Source organism: Nomascus leucogenys, chromosome 4, assembly GCF_006542625.1.
Source record: "Nomascus leucogenys isolate Asia chromosome 4, Asia_NLE_v1, whole genome shotgun sequence".
NCBI lineage: Eukaryota > Metazoa > Chordata > Mammalia > Primates > Hylobatidae > Nomascus > Nomascus leucogenys.
This window is the reverse complement of record NC_044384.1, coordinates 82605555-82628623: the sequence shown is the minus strand read 5'-3', so window position 1 is coordinate 82628623 and position 23069 is coordinate 82605555. Positions and strand designations below refer to the sequence as shown.

At 45.1% G+C, this 23069-nt stretch overlaps 1 pseudogene; it reads left to right on the top strand.

Moving 5' to 3' along the window:
* Nucleotides 1–4649: 4649 nt before the first annotated feature.
* LOC100594867 lies at nucleotides 4650–7906 on the top strand (annotated as a pseudogene).
* Nucleotides 7907–23069: the final 15163 nt, after the last annotated feature.

Below are 23069 nucleotides of genomic sequence, written 5' to 3'. Positions count from 1 at the left end.
GACCATCGAGGCTAGGAAGAAACTGCATCAACTAATGAGCAAAATAACCAGCTAACATCATAATGACAGGATCAAATTCACACATAACAACATTAACCTTAAACGTAAATGAACTAAATGCTCCAATTAAAAGACACAGACTGGCAAATTGGATAAAGAGTCAAGACCCGTCAGTGTGCTGTATTCAGGAGACTCATCTCACATACAGAGACACACATAGGCTCAAAATAAAAGGATGGAGGAAGATCTACCAAGCAAATGGAAAACAAAAAAAGGCAGGGGTTGCAATCCTAGTCTCTGATAAAACAGACTTTAAACCAACAAAGATCAAAAGAGACAAAGAAGGCCATTACATAATGGTAAAGGGATCAATTCAACAAGAAGAGCTAACTATCCTAAAAATATATGTACCCAATACAGGAGCACCCAGATTCATAAAGCAAGTCCTTAGAGACCTACAAAGAGACTTAAGCTCCCACACAATAATAATGGGAGACTTTAACACCCCACTGTCAACATTAGACAGATCAACAAGAGAGAAAGTTAACAAGGATATCCAGGAATTGAACTCAGCTCTGCACCAACCAGACCTAATAGACATCTACAGAACTCTCCACCCCAATTCAACAGAATATACATTCTTCTCAGCACCACATCACACTTATTCGAAAACTGACCACATAATTGCAAGTAAAGCACTCCTCAGCAAATGTAAAAAAACAGAAATTATAACAAACTCTCAGACCACAGTGCAATCAAACTAGAACTCAGGATTAAGAAACTCACTCAAAACTGCTCAACTACATGGAAACTGAATGACTACTGGGTACATAATGAAATGAAGGTAGAAATAAAGATGTTCTTTGAAACCAACAAGAACAAAGACACAACATACCAGAATCTCTGGGACACATTCAAAGCAGTGTGTAGAGGGAAATTTATAGCACTAAATGCCCACAAGAGAAAGCAGGAAAGATCTAAAATTGACACCCTAACATCACAATTAAAAGAACTAGAGAAGCAAGAGCAAACACATTCAAAGGCTAGCAGAAGGCAAGAAATAACTAAGATCAGAGCAGAACTGAAGGAGCTAGAGACACAAAAAACCCTTCAAAAAATCAATGAATCCAGGAGCTGGTTTTTTGAAAAGATTAACAAAACTGATAGACCACTAGCAAGACTAATAAAGAAGAAAAGAGAGAAGAATCAAATAGACGCAATAAAAAATGACAAAGCAGATATCACCACCAATCCCACAGAAATACAAACTACCATCAGAGAATACTATAAACACCTCTATACAAATAAACTAGAAAATCTAGAAGAAATGGATAAATTCCTGGACACATACACCCTCCCAAGACTAAACCAGGAAGAAGTTGAATCCCTGAATAGACAAATAACAGGCTCTGAAATTGAGGCAATAATTAATAGCCTACCAACCAATAAAAGTCCAGGACCAGACAGATTCACAGCCAAATTCTACCAGAGGTACAAGGAGAAGCTGGTACCATTCCTTCTGAAACTATTCCAATCAATAGAAAAAGAGGGAATCCTCCCTAACTCATTTTATGAGGCCAGCATCATCCTGATACCAACGCCTGGCAGAAACACAACAAAATAAGAATTTTAGACCAATATCCCTGATGAACATTGATGCAAAAATCCTCAATAAAATACTGGCAAACCGAATCCAGTGACACATCAAAAAGCATATCCACCATGTTCAAGTGGGCTTCATCCCTGAAATGCAAGGCTGGTTCAACATTCACAAATCAATAAACGTAATCCAGCATATAAACAGAACCAAAGACAAAAACCACATGATTATCTCAATAGATGCAGAAAAGGCCTTTGACAAAATTCAACAACACTTCATGCTAAAAATTCTCAATGAATTAGGTATTGATGGGATGTATCTCAAAATAATAAGAGCTATCCATGACAAACCCACAGCCAATATCATACTGAATGGGCAAAAACTGGAAGCATTCCCTTTGAAAACTGGCACAAGATAGGGATGCCCTCTCTCACCACTCCTATTCAACATAATGTTGGAGGTTCTGGCCAGGGCAATCAGGCAGGAGAAAGAAATAAAGAGTATTCAATTAGGAAAAGAAGAAGTCAAATTGTCCCTGTTTGCAGATTACATGATTGTATATTTAGGAAACCCCATTGTCTCAGCCTAAAATCTCCTTAAGCTGATAAGCAACTTCAGCAAAGTCTCAGGATACAAAATCAATGTGCAAAAATCACAAGCATTCTTATACACCAATAACAGACAAACAGAGAGCCAAATCATGAGTGAACTCCCATTCACAATTGCTTCAAAGAGAATAAAATACCTAGGAATCCAACTTACAAGGGATGTGAAGGACCTCTTCAAGGAGAACTACAAACCACTGCTCAATGAAATAAAAGAGGATACAAACAAATGGAAGAACATTCCATGCTCATGGGTAGGAAAAATCAATATCATGAAAATGGCCATACTGCCCAAGGTATAGATTCAGTGCCATCCCCATCAAGCTACCAATGACTTTCTTCACAGAATTGGAAAAAACTACTTTAAAGTTCATATGGAACCAAAAAAGATCCCTCATTGCCAAGTCAATCCTAAGCCAAAAGAACAAAGCTGGAGGCATCATGCTACCTGACTTCAAACTATACTACAAGACTACAGTCACCAAAACAGCATGGTACTGGTACTAAAACACAGATATAGACCAATGGAACAGAACAGAGCCCTCAGAAACAATACCACACATCTACAACCATCTGATCTTTGACAAACCTGACAAAAACAAGAAACGGGGAAAGGATTCCCCATTTAATAAATGGTGCTGGGAAAACTGGCTAGCCATATGTAGAAAGCTGAAACTGGATCCCTTCCTTACACCTTATACAAAAATTAATTCAAGATGGATTAAAGACTTAAATGTTAGACCTAAAACCATAAAAACCCTAAAAGAAAACCTAGGCAATACCATTCAGGACATAGGCATGGGCAAGGAATTCATGTCTAAAACACCAACAGCAACGGCAATGAAAGCCAAAATTGACAAATGGGATCTAATTAAACTAAAGAGCTTCTGCACAGCAAAAGAAACTACCATCAGAGTGAATAGGCAACCTACAGAATGGGAGAAAATTTTTGCAATCTACTCATCTGACAAAGGGCTAATATCCAGAATCTACAGAGAAAATTTTTGCAATCTACTCATCTGACAAAGGGCTAATATCCAGAATCTACAAAGAACTTAAAGAAATTTACAAGAAAAAAACAAAAAACCCCATCAAAAAGTGGGCAAAGGATATGAACAGACACTTCTCAAAAGAAGACATTTATGCAGCCAACAGACACATGAAAAAATGCCTATCATCACTGGCCATCAGAGAAATGTAAATCAAAACCACAATGAGATACCATCTCACACCAGTTAGAATGGTGATCATTAAAAAGTCAGGAAACAACAGGTGCTGGAGAGGATGTGGAGAAATAGGAACACTTTTACACTGTTGATGGGACTGTAAACTAGTTCAACCATTGTGGAAGATAGTGTGGCAATTCCTCAAGGATCTAGAACTAGAAATACCATTCGACCCAGCCATCCCATTACTGGGTATATACCCAAAGGATTATAAATCATGCTGCTATAAAGACACATGCACACGTACGTTTATTGCAGCACTATTCACAATAGCAAAGACTTAGAACCAACCCAAATGTCCAACAATGATAGACTGGATTAAGAAAATGTGGCACATATACACCATGGAATACTATGCAGCCATAAAAAAGGATGAGTTCATGTCCTTTGTAGGGACATGGATGAAGCTGGAAGCCATCATTCTCAGCAAACCATCGCAAGGACAAAAAACCAAACACCGCATGTTCTCACTCATAGGTGGCAACTGAACAATGAGAACACTTGGACAGAGGAAGGGGAACATCACACACTGGGGCCTGTTGTGGGGTGGGGGAGGGGGGAGGGATAGCATTAGGAGATAAACCTAATGTAAATGACGAGTTAATGGGTGCAGCACACCAACATGGCACATGTATACACATGTAACAAACCTGAATGTTGTGCACATGTACCCTAGAACTTAAAGTATAATTAAAAAAAAAAGAATTTGTGGCAGAAATTGCCAGTTAACTTCCAATATTCATTTTCCCATTCTTCCATAATAGATTTTTGGCCACCAAGAAAAAAGGCTACATTTCACAGTCGTTCTTATAGGAAAGTGTAGCCATATGATCCCTCAGCAAGCAGTATTTTCTGGACAATGGGATGTGAGCAGAAGTAATGTATATCACCTCCCTCCTGCTCCTCTTTTTAACCCAGGCAGCCTGTCTTTAGGGGGCAGGAGGGAATGGCAGGCAGTACTAAGTTCTTAACCATAGTGATTTATGTGTTATATGGCCATTTGATCCAGCTTGCTCTTCTGCCATCCCTAGGTGGTTGCCCTCATATCATCATGGTTCAAAATGATCGCTGCCCTGTCTCCAAAATGATTCCTGGAAGGGAATAGATGGCAAGGCAGTCAGTGGCTTCAGATCCCTAACTCTGAACACTATATTCTACTGCCCTCTCGTGGAATGTTCCGGTACTTGACACAATCATTGCATAACTACATTGGCGAGAATGAAAGCTGTATGTGAAAAGGGCCACCAAGGCATGGATCGGTGTGTAAAAGAAAAATATTGGGACACGCAAAAGCGTATCTGCAGAGCCTAGAAGTCCCAATCATCCCCTCCAGCACCTGGCTCAGGACTCTTGCCAATTCTTTGGTGAAAAGGACTGAAAGTCGATATCAGAACTGAATACAGAAAACCCATGGTTGCTTGCCTAAATTTCTGTCTCTGCCATTTGCATTGTAAACATATTGACTGAGCATCCACCAAGTGCCAGGCACAGCTCTGTCTCTATGATTGGGACAAACAAGGTCCCTTCTCTCCAAGGTGTACATTCTAAGGGGAGAGGAGGGTAAGTGTGGGCAAAGGAAAAGACAATAAGAAGAAATGAATCGACACGAGGTTGGGCACGGTGGCTCACACCTCTAATCCCAGCACTTTGGCAGGCAGAGGCGGATCACTTGAGGCCAGGAATTCGAGGCCAGCCTGGCCAACATGACAAAACCCCGTCTCTATTAAAAATACAAAAATCATCCAGGCTTGGTGGTATGCGCCTATAATCATGGCTACAGCAAGAGGCTGAGGCAGGAGAATCACTTGAACCCAGGAGGTGGAGGCTGCAGTGAGCCGAGATTGAGCCACTGCATTCCAGCCTGAGTGACAGAGTGAGACTCTATCTCAAAAAAGAAAAAAAATCAACACGAGTGGTGTCAGATAAAGGTAAACGGGGGCCAGATTGTGGAGATTTTTAAATGCATGAGAGTTTTAACATAGAGATAACATGCTTGGATTCAGGTTTCTAAAACACCATTCTGGCTTCTAGGTGGAAGATGGATTGTACAAGACAGGGATGGAGGAGGGAGGCCAGCTGGAAGATGAGTGTAGGGGTCCGGAGGATGGTAACTTGAATTAGAAAGGAAGCAGCAGAGAATGAGGAGTGAAAAGACTGGTTTCCATTGTGAAAGTAAAGCCAACAGGCCTGAGTCTGTTCAGGCTGCTACCATAAAAATACAATATACCGGTGGCCTATAAAAATCAGAAATGGATTTCTCGCAGTTCTGGAAGCTGGAAATCTGAGATAGGTGCCAGCTTGGTCAGGCTGTGGTACGAGCCTTTTTCCAGGTTGAAGACTACTGTCTTCACATTGTCTCCTCACATGGCAGACAGAAGGCTGGAGAGCTCTCTGTGGCTCTCATTCAAGGGCAGGAATGCTATTCTTGAGGGCTCTACTCTCAAGATCTAATTACCTTCCAAAAGCCCCACCTTCTAATACTGTCCTATTGAGGGTTAGGATTTCAACATAAGAATTTGTGGGGTCACGCAAACATTCAATCCATTGCCGGGGAGATGAGGGAAAGGAAAAAAATCCAGGAGTTATATATAGTTCTCATTTCAGACCAGGAGTTCCATCATTCTCAATATATCCTCTTTCTTTGCTTAAAAAAAATCTCAATTGGCTGGGTGCAGTGGCTCACACCTGTAATCCCAGCACTTTGGGAGGCTGAGGCAGGCGGATCACGAGGTCAGGAGATCGAGACCATCCTGGCTAACACGGTGAAACCCTGTCTCTACTAAAAACACAAAAAATTAGCTGGGCATGGTGGCGGGTGCCTGTAGTCCCAGCTACTCAGGAGGCTGAGGCAGGAGAATGGCCTGAACCTGGGAGGCGGAGCTTGCAGTGAGCGGTGATCACACCACTGTACTTCAGCCTGGGCGACAGTGTGAGACTCCGTCTCAAAAAAAATAATAATAAAATAAAATCCCAATTTAAGGAACTGTCTAGGTGACTGGTCTGGATGGATCCCACCTAACGCTGAAATGATTCTTGATTCAGGAACCAGGTAAGAAGCCCTCTTCTAGGACTCATTGCAGCTGTGCAAACGGCTCATGGAGCTTCTTCAGTGCCTAGCCTGGAGCAGAGTAAGATGAGCCAGCTCCCAGTGGCCCAGCATCCTCCAGGCATGCAGGGTCTGCCAGTCCGCATCCCAAAAGCCCAAAAGAGAGTTTTAACATAGAGATAAAGCCCAAGAGGCTTTAGAGACACCTTGGAATAAACTCTCTACAGGAGTCCTAAGGATATCCCCTCTTCCCAGCCCCAGTCAACAGCTCAGTATTTTGTCATAGGAACACTTGCTAAAGGAAAAACCCCTCCAGCCTCCAGGTCCTTAATCCATACCTGAGGGCAAAGAAGGGTGCAGGTGAAATGACTGACCTGCGGCTAAAACTGGGACAGCCTTTAACCCATCAGGCAAGCCCTAGAGTCAAAAGTTTTTAAAAACATTAAAGCTGAAGGGGCAACTTCAAATACCTCCTTTATTAGATAAACAAAAGTAGTTTTTCTAACTACTTAGAAATGTAATGTCCCAAATTCTACTCTTTTCATCATTCAGGGGTATGTCATGGGCTAAATTGTGGCCCCAAAAATATATAGTGAAGTCCTTAGAACGTGACCATGTTTGGAAATAGACTTGTTACAGATGTGATTAGTCAGGACAGGGTCCTACTGGAGCAGAGTGGGCCCTTAACCCAATATGACTGGTGTCCATACAAGAAGACACAGACACACAGGGAGAACACCATGTGGAGATGGAACACAGCAGAGATGCATCCACAAGCCAAGGAATGCCTGGGGCTACCAGAAGCAAAGAGAGAGGCATGGAACGGAGTCTCCCCTAGAACCCTTAGAAGGAACCCACCCTGCTCTGATCTATGTTGATAAGGAGAATGGAGAACCAGGTATCCATGCAGCTCCTAAAGACAGGCTGAAGCTGGGATCTGGACCTTCAATCAAAGCCTTAGAGGGGAGATCTCAAGTTTCAACACCATGTGTTGGCAAAATGTCCAGTGCTTTACCAGCCTTACCTAAAGCTACCAGAAAGGCTTTTGGAACTGTCAACAGGGCTACAGAAAGGTGAGTAAAGACCAACAGACTCCTCAAACTAAAACACCCAAATTTCTCCGCCAAAAAGATACCAGGAAGACTGTTAAGGCAAAAAGCTCTGTTCCTGCCTCAGATAATGCCCATCCAGAAATAGAAAAATTCTTTCACTTCAATCTTCTAGATTTTGAGAGTTTTAACCAACCTGAAGTGCACCAGATTGCAGGCCTCCCCTTGAGTGGAGTGCCTCTTATGATCCTTGATAAGGAGAGAGAGCTTGAAAAGCTGTTTCAGCTGGGTCCGCCTTCGCCTGTGAAGATGCCCTCTCCACCATGGGAACCCAATCTGTTGCAGTCTCCTTCAACCCTTCTGTTGACCCTGAATGTTGAATTGCCACCTGTTTACTATGACATAAATATTTAAATTTCTTCATGCTTTAGGGTTTGTGTTTGTATTAATAAAGCATTCTTTAACAGGAAAAAAAAAAACTCACCCTGCTACCACCTTAATTTTGAACTTCCAGCCTCCAGAACTGTGAGACAATAAATTTCTGTTGTTTTTAAATCACACAGTTTGGTGGACCATGTTACAGCAGCCCTAAGAAACTAATATAAAGTCAACTGAGGGGAGAAGCTGAGGACTGACACACAGTGGCAGGTCCCTCGTAAAATCTGCTCCCCTGTCAGGAACCTGGGCACATCTAGGATGAAAAACTGGGGAGACCTAGGGTTCAATGCTAGCATACTCTTGTGTTTATTCCAGAAATGTTATTAACTTCTCTAGGCCCTTCTAGGAAAACAAAAGGAGAAGGGGATCAAGCCATCTAACTCAAAATCCTACTGAGACATTTATGTCAGTTTCATTGATGATTTGGGAACATAAACATTAGTTTTAAGGTGTTTCGGGGTTTTTTAACTAATTTATATGGGACTTTTTTGTTTTTCGTGTTTTTGTTTTTGGGGGTTTTGTTTTGTTTTTTGGTTTTGTGTGTGTGTGTGTTTGTTGTTGTTTTGTTTTTTGTTTTATTTTGTTTTATTTTGTTTTTGAGACAGGGTCTCATTCTGTTGCCCAGGCTGGAGGGTAGAGGTGTGATCACAGCTCACTGCCATATCTGCCTCCCAGGTTCAAGCAATCCTCCTACCTCAGCCTCCCGAGTAGCTGGAACCACAAACATGCACCACCATGCCTGGCTAATTTTTTGTATTTCTTGTGGTAGAGACGGGGTTTCACTATGATGCCCAGGCTCGTCTCAAACTCCTGAGCTAAAGCGATCCACCTACCTTGGCCTCCCAAAGTGCTGGAATTACAAGCATGAGCCACCGCACCCTACCTATTTTTTTATTTTTAATTTTTGTGGGTATACAGCAGGTGTATATATTTATGAGATACATGAGATGTTTTGATATAGACATGCAATGTGAAATAATCACATCATGGAGAACGGGGTCTCCATCCCTTCAAGCATTTATCCTTTGTGTTACAAACAATCCAATTACATTATTTTAGTTATTTTTAAACATACAATCAAGTTATTATTGACTATAGTCACCCTATTGTGCTATAAAATAGTAGGTCTTATTCATTCTTTCTAATTTTTTTGTACCCATTAACCATCCCCGTTGTATTAGTTGTTTTCACACCACTGATAAAGACATATCCAAGACTGGGCAATTTGCAAAAGGAAGGGGTTTAATGGACTTACAGTTCCATGTGGCTAAGGAGTACTCACAATCATGGCAGAAGGCAAAAGGCACTTCTTACATGGCGGCAACAAGGCAGAATGAGAGCCAAGCAAAACGGGTCTCCCCTTATCAAACCATCAGATCTCATGAGACTTACTGTCTACCAGGAGAACAGATGGGAGAAACTGCCCCCGTGATTCAATTCTCTCTCACCAGATCCCTCCCACAACACATAGAAATTATGAGAGTACAATTCAAGATGAGATTTGGGTGGGGACATGGCCAAACCATAACACCCATCTCCCCCACAGCCCCCTAGTGTTTGAGTTTATTATCATAAATTAGGAAATAAATCTATGATTAACCTTAAAGATAATTCATTTTATGTCTTATGTATATTAGACTTTGGGGGCTGTGGTAGGCAGCTTCTAAGGTGCCCCAATGATCCCCACCTCCTGGTATTGGAACCCTTATGTAATCCCTCCCTCTTAAGTGTGGATTGCATTTACTGCCTTGCTTCTAACAAATAGAAAACAGCAAAAGTGACAAGCTGTCACTCCCGAGATTCCATTATAAAAGGACTGCGGCTTCCATCTTGAGAGTCAGAGTCCCTCTTTCTCACGGCTCACTCCAGAGGAAGCCAGCTGCCATGCTGCGAGGTAGCCATGCAGACAGGCCCACACGGTGGGGGACTGAAACCTGACAATGACCACATGAAGTTGGATCATCTACCCCAAAAGAGCCTTTAGATAAAACCCTGGCTCTAGCCACCAGCTTGACTGCCAGCTCACAAATGACCCTGGGCCAGAGACTTCCAGCTAAGCCAGGTTCAGAATCCTGACACACAGAAATTGTGAGCTAGTACAAAGGTGCTGTTTTAAATCACTAAGCCAGGGTTGGTGGAGGGAGTCATTGGCCACACAGTACTAATGAATAGACAGACGTCATATGGGAATCTGAGTTTTTGTGGCAGGGTCTGAAATGGGTATTCTGAAGACCGGAGTTTGGATTTTCCTCTAATGACATGGAAATTAAGAGAACAGACTGAGGGTCAGGGTCAATTTCAGCACAAGGGATGACGCACACAGTTTGGGTCTGTGTGCTTCATGGCAAACCTCCACCCCCAGGCTCTCCGGGTGCCTGCTTCCTCCCATACCCACACTCTTTTTTTTTTCTTTTTTAACTGAACAAATGCAGGTTTGTTATATAGGTAAAATTGTGTCATAAGGGTGTGTTGTACAGATTATTTCATCACCCAGGTACTAAGCCTAGTGCCCAATAGCTATTTTTTTCTGCTCTTCTCCCTCCTACCATCCTCCACCCTCCAATAGACCCCAGTGTGTGTTGTTCCCCCCATGTGTCCATGTGTTCTCATCATTTAGCTCCCACTTACAAATGAGAACATGTATATTTGGCTTCCTGTTCCTGTGTTACTTTGCTAAAGATAATGGCCTCCAGCTCCATCCATGTTCCTACAAAGGACATGCTCTCATTCTTCTTTTAAGGCTGCACAATACTCCATGGTGTATATGTACCACTTTTTCTTTACCCAGTCCATCACTAATGGGCATTTACGTTGATTCCATGTCTTTGTTATTGTGAATAGTGCTGCAGTGAACACACATGTGCATGTGTCTTTATGGTAGAATAATTTCTGTTCCTCTGGGTATTTGTCCAGAAATGAGATTGCTGGGTCAAATGAGAAAACAATCCTCATCCACATTCTTTCTCTCCTTCCACCTTTACAAAATTGAGCGAAGTCAATCTAGCTTTCCAGATCCACTTGTAGTGGACTGAAAGGCAGTTCCCAAAAAGATACATCTTCATCCTAAACTCCAACACCTGGGAATATAATTGTAAATGATAAAAGATGTGATTAAGTTAAGGGTTTTGAAATATATGAAAAAATCCTCAACATCTTTTTTTTTTATTATTATACTTTAGGTTTTAGGGTACATGTGCACAATGTGCAGGTTTGTTACATATGTATCCATGTGCCATGTTGTTTTGCTGCACCCACTAACTCGTCATTTAGCACTAGGTATATCTCCTAATGCTGTCCCTCCCCCCTCCCCCCATCCCACAACAGTCCCCAGAGTGTGATGTTCCCCTTCCTGTGTCCATGAGTTCTCATTGTTCAATTCCCACCTATGAGTGAGAACATGCGGTGTTTTGCTTTTTGTCCTTGCGATAGTTTACTGAGAATGATGTTTTCCAGTTTCATCCATGTCCCTACAAAGGACATGAACTCATCATTTTTTTATGGCTGCATAGTATTCCATGGTGTATATGTGCCACATTTTCTTAATCCAGTCTATCGTTGTTGGACATTTGGGTTGGTTCCAACTCTTTGTTATTGTGAATAGTGCCGCAATAAACATACGTGTGCATGTGTCTTTATAGCAGCATGACTTATAGTCCCTTGGGTATATACCCAGTAATGGGATGGCTAGGTCAAAAGGTATTTCTAGTTCTAGATCCCTGAGGAACCGCCACACTGACTTCCACAATGGTTGAACTAGTTTACAGTCCCACCAACAGTGTAAAAGTGTTCCTATTTCTCCACATCCTCTCCAACACCTGTTGTTTCCTGACTTTTTAATGATGGCCATTCTAACTGGTGTGAGATGGTATCTCACTGTGGTTTTCATTTGCATTTCTCTGATGGCCAGTGATGATGAGCATTTTTTCATGTGTTTTTGGCTGCATAAATGTCTTCTTTTGAGAAGTGTCTGTTCATGTCCTTTGCCCACTTTTTGATGGGGTTGTTTGTTTTTTTCTTGTAAATTTGTTTGAGTTCATTGTAGATTCTGGATATTAGCCCTTTGTCAGATGAGTAGGTTGCAAAAATTTTCTCCCATTCTGTAGGTTGCCTGTTCACTCTGATGGTAGTTTCTTTTGCTGTGCAGAAGCTCTTTAGTTTAATTAGATCCCATGTGTCAATTTTGGCTTTTGTTGCCATTGCTTTTGGTGTTTTAGACATGAAGTCCTTGCCCACGCCTATGTCCTGAATGGTATTGCCTAGGTTTTCTTATAGGATTTTAATGGTTTTAGATCTAACATGTAAGTCTTTAATCCATCTTGAATTAATTTTTGTATAAGGTGTAAGGAAGGGATCCAGTTTCAGCTTTCTACATATGGCTAGCCAGTTTTCCCAGCACCATTTATTAAATAGGGAATCCTTTCCCCATTTCTTGTTTTTGTCAGGTTTGTCAAAGATCAGATAGTTGTAGATATGCGGCATCATTTCTGAGGGCTCTGTTCTGTTCCATTGATCTATGTCTCTGTTGTGGTACCAGTACCATGCTGTTTTGGTTACTGTGGCCTTGTACTATAGTTTGAAGTCAGGTAGCGTGATGCCTCCAGCTTTGTTCTTTTGGCTTAGGATTGACTTGGCGATGCGGGCTCTTTTTTCGTTCCATATGAACTTTAAAGTAGTTTTTTCCAATTCTGTGAAGAAAGTCATTGGTAGCTTGATGGGGATGGCATTGTAATGATCAGGGAACTGCAAATCAAAACCACAAAGCGATATACCACCTTTTTCCTGCAAGAATAAGGTCATAATCAAAAAAATCAAAAAATAATAGATGTTGGTGTGGATGCAGTGAACAGGGAACACTTCTACATTGCTATACACTTCTACATAGTACAGCCGCTATGGAAAACAGTGTGGAAATTCCTTAAAGAACTAAAAGTAGAACTACCATTTGATCCAGCAATCCCACTACTGGGTACCCAGAGGAAAAGAAGTCATCACACAAAAAAGATACCTGCACACCCATGTTCACAGCAGCACAATTCACAATTGCAAAAATGTGGAACCAACCTAAATGCCCATCAATCAACGAGTGGATAAAGAAACTGTGGTATATACATACAATGGAATACTACTCTGCCATAAAAAGGAATGAATTAATGGCATTCACAGCAACCAGGATGGAACTGGAGACTATTATTTTAAGTGAGGTAACTCAGGAATGGAAAACCAAAATCATATGTTCTCACTCATAAGTGGGAGCTAAGCTATGAGAATGCAAAGGCATAAGAATGACACAGTGGAGTTTGGGGACTCAGGGGGAAAAAGTGGGAAGGAGGTGAGGGATAAAAGACCATAGAGGTCAGTATACACTGCTTGGAGGATGAGTGCACCAAAATCTCCCAAATCACCACTAAAGAACTTATTTGTGTCATGAAATAACACCTGTTCCCCAAAAACCTATGGAAATAAAAATTCTAAAAATAAAATTAATTAATTAATTTTTTAAAAAACGTTAAGGGTTTTGAAGGGAGGAGCTCATCCTGGTTACCTGAGAGGGCTCTAAATCCAGTGGAAAATGTCCTATGACCATTGAGGCAGTGGGAGATTCCACCCACAGCAGAGTAGGCAGTGTGACCACAGAGGCACTGATTGGAGAGTGCAGAGAGTGCGTCCAGAGGTCAAGGAAAACCCAGAGCCACCGGAAGCTAGGAGAAAAACAGAACTGATTCTGCCCGAGAAAACCTCCAAAAGAAGTACAGCCCTGCCGACCCCCACCCCCCTCCCAGCCCGTTGTAACCCTAATCCTAACCTTATCCTAACCCTAATCCTAACCCTAACATTAACCCTATCCCTTTATCAGGGACAAAGCAGGGCTCAGGAATGTCCACCGTACTATACCTTGGTGTTCAGGAATGTTACGTGATCGCTCCTTTTTTCCTAGCCACAAGGGCAGAGCTACCCAAGGTCATGGGAACCCACCTCTCACATCAGTGTGGCCTGAATGTGAGACATGGAGTCAAAGGACATCATTTTGGAGCTTTAAGATTTGACTTCCCCGCTGGATTTTGGACTTGCATGGGGCCTGTAGCCCCTTTGTTATGGCCAGTTGCCACCATTTGGAATGGGTGTATATACCCAATTCCTGTACCCCCACTGTTATCTAGGAAATAACTAACTTGCTTTTGATTTTACAGGCTCATAGGCAGAAGGGACTTGCCTTGTCTCAGATGAGACTTTGGACTATGGACTTTTGAGTTAATGTTGGAATGAGTTAAGACTTTGGGGGACTGTTGGGAAGGGATGATTGGTTTTGAAATGTGAGGACATGAAATTTGGGAGGGGCCAGGGGTGGAATGATATGGTTTTGCTGTATCCCCACCCAAATCTTGAATTGTAGCTCCCATAACTCCCACGTGTCATGGGAGAGACCCAGTAGGGGGTAATTGAATCATGAGGGTGGGCATTTCCCATGATAGTGATTTCATGATAGTGAATAAGTCTCACAAGATCTGATGGTTTTATAAAGGGGAGTTCCCGTGCACACACTCTCTCTTGCCTGCCACCATGTAAGATGTGACTTTGTTTCTCCTTCATCTTCCACCACGATTGTGAGGCCTCCCCAGCCATGTGGAACTGCGAGTCCATTAAACCTCCTTTCCTTTATAAAGTACTCAATCTTGGGTATCTGTATTCTCAGCATGAGAACAGACTAATACACTCCCCCCTCAATGGGACCTCACCCAAGAGGCTACCTGCGAGCAGAAGGCGACCCCAGCAGAAAGAGGCTTTTTTGGTAGTACTGGGCAGAGTGTGAGAGATCAGCTGGGCATCACTCACATCAAGAATGGTGTGGGGGCCGGGCGCGGTGGCTCACACCTGTAATCCCAGCACTTTGGGAGTCTGAGGCAGGCGGATCACCTGAAGTCGGGAGTTCAAGACCAGCCCGGCCAACGTGGTGAAGCCCCGTCTCTACTAAATTGCAAAAATTAGCCACGTGTGGTGGTGCACACCCGTAATCTCAGCTTCTAGGGAGGCCTAGGCAGGAGAATTGCTTGAACCCAGAAGGCAGAAGTTGCAGTGAGCCAAAACTGTGCCACTGCACTCCAGCCTGGGTGACAGAGTGAGACTCCATCTCAAAAAAAAAAAAAAAAAACAAAACAATGGTATGGGCAGAGTTCCTGGAGGGGGAAGCCCAATAGTACACCCCCGATGGATGACAAGAGCACAATTGAGGAGCCCTCTCCTCTTCTTTCCTCCCTCCTCCCTTCCCAGACCCTGAAGGAGCTGAAGCAGCTGCCAGGAGTGGGAGGAGAGGTGAATCCGAGAGAGTAAGGACATTGGCCATACACCCGCTGCCCATCCCCCCAACCTTCCCCACTGCAGAAAGCCAGGCCTGGTCAGCTTGAAAGGAGAAGCTTTATATTGGATGGGAGATAAATATTTTTATTTAGATAGGACTGGGTTTATTTTCTTAACTTGACAAAAGCAGTTTCCTTTTTGCCCAACATTTTATAAGAATTTTCAAACATACAGAAAAGTTGAAAGAATAGTATAATAAATACCTATATATTCACCACCTAGATTCAAAACTTGTTAACATTGTGTGTATGTGTGTATAGATGGTCTTGCTAAACCACTTGAAAGCAAGCTTCAGACATCATGACTCTTCGTTCTTAAATCCTTCAATGTACATCTCCTAAAAGAATCAGACTTTTAATGTCTAAAATTGAAATTGATCTAATACCTGAAAAAAATGGGTAAACTATACTTAGCCGAAACATTTTCAAGGAGGGGTGCTATGGTTTGAATGTCCCCTTCAAAACTCATGTTGAAATTTAATTGCTATTTTGATGGTATTAATAGCTGGGGGCCCAGCACAGTGGCTCATACCTGTAATCCCAACACTTTGGGAGGCCAAGGCGGGTGGATCACTTGAGGTCAGGAGTTCAAGACCAGCCTGGCCAACATGGTGAAACCCCATCTCTACTAAAAATACAACAATTAGCTGAGTCTGGTGGCATGCACCTGTAATCCCAGCTACTTGAGAGGCTGAGGCAGGAGAATCGCTTGAACCCGGGAGGTGGAGGTTGCAGTGAACCAAGATTGTGCCACTGCACTCCAGCCTGGGAGACAACAGTGAAACTCCGTCTGGAAAAAAAAAAAAAAAAAAACAACTGGGAACTTTAAGATATGATTAGGTCATGAGGGCTCTGCCCTCATCAGTGGGTTAACGCTGTTATCAGAGGAGTGGGTTAGTTATCCTGGAAGCGGGCTCCTGGTAAAAGGATAAGTTCAACCCCCAGTTCTCTCTGTGTCTCACACTCTCTCACCCTCTCTCACCATGTGATGCCTGCCACCATGTTATGATGCAGCACTAAGGCCATCACTAGATGTGGTACCATGCTCTTGGACTTCCCACCCTCCAGAACCATGAGCCACATGAATCTCTTTTTTTATTTTTTTAAATTACCCAGTCTGTGGTATTCTGTTAGAGGCAACAGAAAATGGACTAAGACAATGTGGGGAGAGAGAAGCAACAGAGCAAGTGCAAGGATGGAGGCAGAAGAAAAATAAAAACTATATCCTACTTTGCACTCTACAAAATCCAGCCCATAAAATGACCCAGTTTCACAGAGAAGACAATTTCAGATCATGACAGGTGCTATGAAGAAAATCAAACAAGACAGAGGTGATAACAGTAAGGCTAGAAGGTAAGGCAACATTGGAGTGGCTGGTAAGAAATGAAATCCCTAGAAAAAGAAGGTGACATTTGAGATGAGACCTTGATGACAAGGACGACCCGGCAACGTAAGACAATCAGGAGAACAGCATTCAAGTCAGGGTAACAAATGAGGCCAAAGGCCTGGAGGCAAAAGGAGCATGGAGTAATATCTTGGTGAGGGAGAGGTGGCAGAAAGTACTGAGGGAGGAGAGGTGATCACAGACCAGATCCTGTTGGTCAAAAAGAGGAGTGTGGGGAGAATTTTAAGCAGGAGCGTGACTGATCTGACCTAGGTTTCTAGATGTTATGGCTGCTTAGTAGAAAAAGACTTGTTGGGGAGGGCCAAAGTAAAGCCGGGAGACCATCAAGGAGGCAGTTTGCAATCCTCCAGGTGAGAAAGTATGGTGGCTTGGACCAGGGTGGTGGCAGTGAGGTAAGCATTATTGCTCTCCCCACTTTACAGATGAGGAAGCAGAGGCCCAGAGAAGCTAAGTGACTTGATGAAGCTCATGCAGCCCTTAGGTAGCAAGATGGTTAAAATGGTAAATTTTGTGTTATGTATATTTTATTACTTTTTATTGTAATGAAATATACATAACACAAAATTTACCATTTTAACCATTTTTAAGGGTACAATAAGTGGCATTAAGTATATTCACGATGTTGTGTGACCATGACTATTATCCATTTCCAGAACTTTTTCATCATCTCAAATAGAAACTCAGTGCCCATTAAACCATAATTCCCCTCTTCCCCCTCTGTGAGCCCTTGGTAACTTCTGTTCTACTTTCTGTCTCTGAATCTACCTGTTCTGTATACCTCCTATAAATGGAATCATAAAATATTTGTCCTTCTGTGCCAACTTATTTTCACTTAATGTTTTTGAGACTCATCCAGTTGTCATCGTTTTCTTCCATTTTAAGGCTGAGCAATATTCCATTGTATGTTATACCACACTGTGCTTATCCATTCACCTGTTGATGGAGGGCCGGGACTTTTACCAAGGTGTCTGATTCCAAGGCTACTCTGGTTGGCTCTGTTGAGCCCTGTGCAGTACCCGCCGTAGCCACCAGAGGGAGCAGAGGGAACACCAGGCGGGCGCACTGCAGGCACCGGGCGGTTTCTGGGAAGAAGAGGAACAGATCCAGCCTTTTGCACACAAAATCTTACACGCAGAAACCATGCAAATAGAGGGAAGCTGGCCGCCAGGAAAGCACCCAGACTACAGAATCAGCCACCAGTGGAGAAAAGGAGAAGGAAGGGTTAGGGCTGGAAGGAGCTGCCCCTGTGATCCTGGTCCAACCCCTAAAATGGAAACAGACGCCTCTGGCCACCCACAGTTTCCCTGCCAGCTGTCCTCAGCGTGAACAACCTCCGTGCTGAAGAGCTCAGGAGGGAGGCGGAGGGGGGCTGGGTCCAGTAAGGCTCGGGTTCCCATTTCTGCCCTTCTCCAGCAGCGGCGTGACCTCCAACCTGTGGCTTGCACATTTTACGGATGAGGAAACTGGGACTTGGAGCTGTTGATCGTCCAGAGCAAGTGGAAGAGGCAAGATCTGAATGCCGCCACGTGCCTTGGGATTCTCTTCTCCAAGCTCAGCGCCCCGGTTTCTTCAGCCGTATCTCATGATATGTGGTCTTTAGGACTCTTCCCCACCTCATCTGGTTGGCCAGCCTCCCTACAGGCGAAATGTACAAGGGTCTGTGGCTCGTGAGGCTGGTCTGACCACCGTGGCCTCCGTCCTCTGAGCATCCAGCCTCTGATAATGCTACCCAAGTTTGCCCTGGCTGGTTTTGGCAGCCACCTCATGTTGACTGAATTTCTGTCAGTTTCAATCCCTCGGCTTTTCTCACATGTGCTGTTGCTAAGCCATTTCTCCCCCACTGCATCCTTGTGCAGCTGGGTCTTTGGATCCGAGTCCAGGAACTGACATTTATCCCTGTCAAATTCATCTTGTTCATTCATCTGACAAACATTTGTTCAGTGCCCACGCCATACCAGGCACCAGGAATACAGGAACGAAAGACAAGGCTCCTGGCCTAAGGAGCTCACATTGGTATTCATCACGGCAGTAGCCACCAGTGAGTGAGGGGCTACTGTGTGCCAGGCATACAGCTTCTGCTCGGTGCTCTATGTAGGCTGTCTTCTTAACCCTTACAGCACTGCAGTGTCGGTGGCATTGTCCCCATTTTGCAGATGGGAAAATCAGGGCTCAAAAACTTTATGAGACTTATCTGAAATTACATTGCCAGAAGGAAGCAGGCCCAGTATTCAACCTTTCAATAGCTTTGGATCTTGATTCTGTTCTCCTACTTAGACACCTTGTATCCCAGTCTTGGGTTCTCTGCAAACCTGATAAACTTTACTTTTCTGAATTTCATCAACAGCACCGATGAAGCTAAGATGAGATCAGAGCTCTGGGGTGGGCCACCAGTGCCCCCCTGCCTAAGATAAATAGCCATCTATGATTCTGAACGCTGTGGGTTCAGCAGATACAAATGCACCCAACAGTGAACTCCTGCCCTCACCCCCAGCACCAGGTTCCCTCCCCTGACAAGCAGCTATGTGTATGGTTGCTGTCGTTTTTATCATCAAACTAGTCCCTGCTGCCGAGTCCTCTATATGCAGGAGCTCAGCTGTGACTGGCCCTTGCCTTCATCATGATAAACTTTCATCTGCCAATCCCCCTCCCCAGGAGGGACACTGCAAGTCCAAGGACAAGGTTGGTGGGGGAGGGGAACAGTTGAGGGGATTTCATAGGCTCCGAGTATTTTCCCTTGCATCTGTGACTTCTCTCCCATGCTGTCTGCTCCTGGAGGCTCAGCCCATCTTTATCATTAAGCTCTTCCGCCATGCTGAGGGAGATCAACTGCAGAGCAGGCCTGTGCAAGGGCTGTGGGCAGGAAATAAGGCAGGCAGAATACATGCGCTGCTTGGTGGGGGTAGGTATAAAATGAGCTCCAAGCTTCCAGCCAGGACCCAGGGGACACCATACTTCATGACAGAATTTGGGGTTACCACCTTACAGGACAACATGCACTCCCCTCCTCACACCCCTACGAGCTTGCAACAATTACGATTCTGCCCATTTGTGCAGGCGAGAAAACTGAGTCCCAGCAAGTGTGGTCTGGGGCAGAGCACTACCTCTGCTAAGGATGTTTCCTGAAAACAGATCTGGGATTTCCAGGGCCCCAAAGGACAGCAGAAAGCAGGGCCCTGCCATGGACACACCAGTGGAGATAAAAGGACTACAGATGATGGAGGTGACTCCAGAGTTTTAAAGACCCTTAGGACATTGTTGAAAACCTCTAGTCTAGCTTTTTGTGCCTGAAGAGCGTCTGGGGAATATAAACTCACAAACTCCTGCCAAGGGTTCAGAGAGCAGCAAATACATCCTTCAGGAAGGCCCTGCCTTTGTGGCCTTATAGTTGGGTGGGGAGAGGGCAGATAATAAGCAAGTGTGTCATTTCAGACAGTGATGAGTGCTATAAAGAGTGTACGGCAGTATAGAGAAAGCTGCTTTAGCTAGCATGGTCCAGGAAAGCCTCTCGGAGGAGGTGTGATTTGGGGAGCCAAGAAAGACCCAGCCTTGGAAACAATGAGAAAAGAGATGCTGAGTGGGAACGAGGCTCTCCACCCAAAGCATGGATGGCGTAACAGGGAGGAGACCTCATAGCTCAGATAGGAGATCCCAATTGGGAAGCGGTGGGAAGGTGTCCCAGGGAGCCTGACACCTGTGCCCTCCATTCTTCCTTCATTCTCCAAAGCAATGCTCTGTGTCTTCTCCATTTCCTCCCATCTTCAAAATCCATTTCTGCACAAGGCCTAGCCCAGAGCAGGTGCTGGATAAATGTTTGCTTGGTGAATAAACTCCTGAAGGCCAGCAAGGAGGAACTGTGAGGACGAATCAGAGGAGATCCTACCTTCCTCTGCAAGGAATCACTTGATGGAGTTGATGACCCCTTTAGGTGGTTCAAGCAGAAAAGACAAAGGGATTCCAGAAGGTGGGAAGAGGGGTCGCCTACACAATTGGAAAATTTCACACAAAAGTCCAGATTTCAAGCTATTTTTAAAATATCTGAAGATCTGGCAACCGAAGCCTGCATATCCCCATGGCAACACCAGCTGGTGCTGAGCGGGCCGCTGCCCCCTTCAGACTGGACATGCGCTCTGCAACTCCCCACGGCCCCGCGCTCCCTTTCGCTGGCACTTGGCCCACCTCACTCGGCCACATCACCTGGACCCCTGAGTTGAGTCGGCCAACCCTGGCTTAAGACATCGGATGAACAGAAAGCCGTGCTGGGACATGGGGACAGTGGCATGTGTCCCCTCCGCCTGCTGCTAAGGAGCATCAGCCTGGGGTCCCGCCCTCGAGTTCTTAGGCAGATGTCTGGTGTAAGGGAGCTCCAGGATCCACATAATCCGTTCCCTGCGCTGGGTTCTTTGCCAGGTGGCACAAAGGCTCCAAAATGCAGCCACGCCCTCTTGAGGAAAGAGGTGCCGTTCTGCTGTACACCAGAAGGGGGCGACTCTCCTGGCCATGCCTTCAGAGCTGCCCATGAGGGCCTTTCCTAGCCTTGCCCTGGCAGCTGGAGCACAGATCTCGGAGCGTGCTGTGTCCCTGCACTGTGCCACTTAGGGTGGCAGCTGAGACCCAGGTTGCCTGGCAACATGATGGGCTCGACCAGAATTAGTTGGGCCAGGGCCGCCTCCAGGGGCCCAGGGAGGGCCTCAAGAAGCCCACCCACCTGGAAGGGCTTTCGGCCTGTGCCCCAGGAGCTGGAGAGCACTCCTCCTGTTCTGGCCTCTCTTCCTCCTCCTCTTCTGGGAGTGTCGGGCCTTGCTGAGGCCTGTGCCCTCAGGGCTAACCCTGTAATTAAATACTGTGTGCTTGGCACTGTACTCAGGCTTTATACATTTTTATTTAAAGCCCCAACAATCCCATAGGTAGGTTTTATTCCCCATTTTGCAGTTACGAGTGAGGAAACTGAGGCTTAGGTGGGTATCACCAGGCCAAGTCCACGCAGCTAACAAGACGTAGAGTCGAGATTCAAACTCAGGCCTGCGGGGCTGCGCACGGTGGCTCATGCCTGTAATCCCAGCACTTTGGGAGGCCGAGGCAGGCAGATCACCTGAGGTCAGGAGTTCGAGACCAGCCTGACCAACATGGAGAAACCCCCGTCTCTATTAAAAATACTAAATTAGCTGGGCATGGTGGCGCATGCCTGTAATCGTAGCTACTTGGGAGGCTGAGGCAGGAGAATCACTGGAACCTGGGAGACGGAGGTTGCAGTGAGCCGAGATTGAGCCATTGCACTCCAGCCTGGGCAACAAGAGCAAAACCACCTCAAAAAAAAAAAAAAATTCAGGCCTGCGGAATCCCCATTCCCTGAACTGCCTCACTCCCATAAAGGAAACTTTAGAATCAGCCTGCGAAAGGAAAGAGAGATTGGGGCTTGAGGGCAGAGGACATCCCTTGGCAGGTCAAGCCTGAAACCACCATACAGTGGCCACCAAATCTGTTAGAACCACCCAAGCACAGGGGCTGAATCTGGGGTCCCTAATAAGTCATTGATGAAGCCACGGGCTGAGAGGCCCCCAATCAGCCACCAGAGAGGAATAGCTCCTGGCCCTTGGGAATTTACGGAATGTCTTGCCATCCCTGCCAGGGGCTGCAGTCTGGGGAGCAGGACAGGGGCCCACACATGCTGCAGAACTGCCTGGAACCACCCTGGAGAGGGTGGTGAGTGGGCAGCCAGCAGGCAGCAGCCAGAGCAGGAGCAGGGGCACAAATGGCCCCATGGAAGTTTCATGAGGGGTGAGAGAATCTGCACAAAGTAAGTCTAGGCACCCCTGAGTGTGACTCAGTGAGCTCCTGGAGCCTCATGGGCCACAAGCCTTGGGAGCTTCCCCACTCCCACCCCCAGGAGGACAGAGAAGCCCAGGGGATTATCGGCCCCTCTGAGACTATCACAGAGATGTCCCAGCCCCTGAGACCAAGGCCACCACCCTGGATGGAAGAGAAATTCTGCCCAAGCTGCTTCGCCCATTTTACCTCCCATTTCCCCCCAACACACCTTACACTCACATCCCTGGGTTGGCAGGTCCCTCTCCGGTTTTATCTTTTGATCCCCACCCTCAACATCCAAGTTCAGTGTAAAGGCCACCTTCTCCAGGCAGCCCACCCTGATCCCATTCCCCAAACCTGGTCATTATCACCCTCTCCTTTGACCCCTGGAATGTGTGGACTTCTCCCATGACATTGAGGTCATCTCCTTCATGCTATGATTGTTTCTGGGCTGCTGCCTCCTCTGAGGCTGGAGGGTAGGGCAGGTGCCATAGCTCCTAGAATGGGGCCTCAGATGTACAAGCCCATGACACACACTGGATG